The following is a 3,957-nucleotide window of genomic DNA, read 5'->3' on the forward strand; positions in this document are numbered from 1 at the left end:
TTGTTCTTCGGCGGTGGCAAATCTTGGATGGATTTGATCTTTGACGGGTCCAACTCAATACCTCGCTGACTGACGATGAATCCCAAAAGCTTTCCAGATGGAACACCAAATGCACATTTGGCCGGGTTGAGCTTAATATCGTACCTCCGAAGTCTCTGGAAAAACTTCCTTATGTCTGCTATGTGGTCTCCCTGATGCTTGGATTTTATGATCACATCGTCCACGTATACCTCAATCTCTTTGTGTATCATGTCATGAAACACAGTAGTCATTGCTCTCATGTACATTGCCCCAGCATTCTTCAAACCAAATGGCATTACCCGGTAGCAATAAGTCCCTCACAGTGTAATGAAAGCTATCTTTTCCGCATCTTCTTCATCCATCAGAATCTGATGATACCCAGCATAGCAATCCACAAAAGATCCGATCTCACGTCCGGCACAATTATCGATCAAGATATGGATGTTGGGTAATGGAAAGTTATCCTTTGGGCTTGCCCTGTTCAGATTGCGGTAATCGACACACACCCTGATCTTCCCATCTTTCTTCGGCACTGGCACCACATTAGCCAACCAATCAGGATATCGAGTGACCCGAATAACCTTTGCTTGCAGCTGCTTGGTTACTTCCTCTTTAATCTTCACACTCATGTCTGTTTTGAACTTCCTCAATTTCTGCTTGACGGGACGGCATACCGGGTTGATGGGCAATTTGTGAACCACTAAATCTGTGCTTAACCCCGGCATGTCATCATACGACCATGCAAAAACGTCTTTGAACTCAATAAGTGTTTTGATTAGTTCTTCCCTGATATTTGGTGCAATGTGGATGCTTATTTTAGTTTCCCTGATATCATCTGCATCCCCTAAATTGATGGCTTCTGTGTCATTTAAGTTGGGTTTGTGTTTCTCCTCAAACTGGCTTAACTCTCTATTTATCTCTTCGAAGGCTTCATCCTCACCGTATTTCGATTCATCATCATAATCGACCTCTTGTACAATTAGTTCGGAATCAGATTGATTTTTTAGACTGGGTTGAAGATCCGTTGTGCATACCATGTCATTAGAACCAGTATAAAGAGAACTGTTCAGAATGAGAAAAGAAGAAAACAGAATTAAAACAAAATAAAGAGAGAAAACTTTCACTTTATTAAATTGCGGGATAACAGAGTTTCACGCTTTTGTCGAATACAAAAATAAAACAAAACTGGATTACAACTCTGGAATAATCCAGAAAACAAGAAAGAAAATCCAGAGCCTACTACCAAGACTCCCCCCGGGTAGGAAGAGGAGTAGCTATCCAATTGTTGATATTGGCCCTAGGCCCCACAAACTGTATATCTGCCCTACTAGAACCTTCTCCAGCTTCTATCACGTTGACGTCGGCGAACAGCCTTTCAAAACCCTGATTCAAATCTCCATCTGACCCAATCAGAGGTCTGAGAATTTTGGGGACTGACAACCTTCTGATACCTTCTCTGACAAACGATCTGGAAAGACGTGGAACTGGCTTAGGAAGAACCCAAACTTTCTTCTTCAACTTTCGGGCCTGCCTTACATCTGCTGCCGTAGGCTTGAATCTTAGCCCAAAAGTGTCCAGGTTCTTGGGCAAAGAAACTGGTTGGACCATACCTTGCATATCAACCCCCAAACCTTTTCCTGGTACAAACCCGCTGTTTAGCATTTCCGAGGCTACCATGAAGGTCGCAGCTGCGATCCTCGGAAGTGGAAGGTCCTCGCCTTCAGAAATTTTATCCACTGAAACCGCGTCGAAAACCTGGTACACCCATGGACCTTTGTCGTCATCAGTTTCTATGAATGGCACAACGGCATCACTCACAATGCCTGTACCGTCATCCCCGTGCACCACTATCTCCTGACTGCCCCATTCAAATTTCACCATCTGGTGCAATGTAGAAGGCACGGCTTTGGCGGCATGGATCCAGGGTCGCCCCAATAGAAGATTGTATGATACTTCCACGTCTGCCACTTGGAATTCCATGGTGAATTCTACTGGACCAATGGTCAATCCCAGTATGATATCACCCACCGTGTCGGTACCACCTCCATCTAAACCTCGGACGCAGATGTTGTTCCTGTGAATCCGGTCATGATCAACTTTCAGCTTGTTCAGAGTAGTCAAAGTATAGATGTTGGCGCTTGATCCATTATCAATCAATACTCGGGTGACCACCGAGTCTTCGCATTTCACGGTCAAGTATAGGGCTTTGTTGTGTTCTATACCCTCTGCTGGCAATTCATCATCAGAAAACGTCACTCGGTTTACCTCGAAGATTTTGTGCACTATCCTCTCCAAGTGATTTACAGAGATTTTATCCGGAACATGGGCCTTGTTTAGGCCTAGCAATGATTGCTGGAATGGATCAGCAGTGATAGTAACGAAATCTGCGCTGGGGTCTTTCTTAACTGCTCCACAATGGAGTAGTCTTGTGCCTTCATTTTCTTCAAAAACTCCTCAGCCTCTTCCTCCGTCACTGGCTTTTTTACCACCGCTGGGTTGGACCTTCTTAACTCTACGGGAGCAAAACACCTTCCCGAACGAGTTAAGCCCTGGGCCTCACATACTTCTTCCACAACCTCCTTCCCTTTGTACATTACCATCGCTTTACTGTAGCTCCATGGCACGACTTTCTCGCTAGTTATCGGCATCTGTATTACTGGCCTGATGACAACTGGCCCTATGCATGCTGGCTTGCTTGGTACCCCTCGCACTGTTACTTTGATCGTCTCTGGATTCTTTGCAACAACAGGCGAACTCTTCCCCATCACCACTACTGGCTTGACGTCTACCTTTTCCAACTGTACCACCTCTTCTCCATCTGTCGACTTTTCTTTTGGACTGGCACGGATCATCATCACCGTCTGTGAGGGTTTCTTTAGCTCCCCTCCTTCGTGCACAAGCTCGATCATATGGGTTTCGTGGTGTGCTGGCAACGGGTTTTGATCAATGTTGGATGCCTCCGGTGTCTGAACCTCGATCTTGTTGGTGTCAATAAGATCTTGCACTACACGTTTCAACTTCCAGCACTTCTCGGTATCATGTCCGGGAGCCCCCGAACAATACTCACAGCTTACCGAGTGGTCCATATTTTGGGGAAGGGGATTCAGCAATCTGGGCTCAACAGGACTCAATAAACCTAACGGCCTTAATTTGTGGAACAAAGCAGTATAGGTTTCTCCCAACTCAGTAAATGTTCTTTGTCTCTGCACCCTTTCATTTCTGAAAGCTTGATTCCCTCCGAAACCTGGCGCTGCGGGATTCCTGTAGGCCCTTGGTGGTGGATATATGTTTTGTGGAGGTGGATATGTATTCTGTGGAGGTGGATAGGTATTTTGGGGAGCCGGCGCACGCCACTGTGGGCGGGCCGGAGGCTGGGTATATGTCTGGGCTTGATGGACGGAGAAATGTGGTTCTTGTGGTGGGTAGTAGGGCTGTGGGGGGTAATTTGGAGTGTGTGGGTAATTTGGGTGATGGGGTCTGGCTTGGTAGCGGGGGAAAAGACCTCTCGATCTGGACCAATTACCTGCCTCTATTGTTGCGACCTCTTCTCTTTTCTTCTTCCCGATCGCACCTCCCGTGCCGCTCTAAATGGCCTGAGTTGTTGCTTTGATTGCCGAATAGCGCAGTATTTTGTTGGGCTTAAGTCCCTCTTCAATCATACCGCCCATTTTCACCACCTCGTTGAAAGATTTGCCAACTGACGTCACCAAGTGACCAAAGTAAGTTGGCTCTAGAGTCTGCAGAAAGTAGTCCACCATTTCCCCCTCTCTCATCGGAGGATCAACTCTTGCTGCCTGTTCTCTCCACCGGAACCCAAATTCTCTAAAGCTCTCTCCCGGCTTCTTCTCAAGTTTCAACAATGTGAGACGGTCAGGGACGATCTCAAGGTTGTACTAGAAGTGACCTGCGAATGCTTGTGCTAGATCGTCCCAGGTG

This window comes from Nicotiana sylvestris, chromosome 2 (genome assembly GCF_000393655.2).
Source record: "Nicotiana sylvestris chromosome 2, ASM39365v2, whole genome shotgun sequence".
NCBI lineage: Eukaryota > Viridiplantae > Streptophyta > Magnoliopsida > Solanales > Solanaceae > Nicotiana > Nicotiana sylvestris.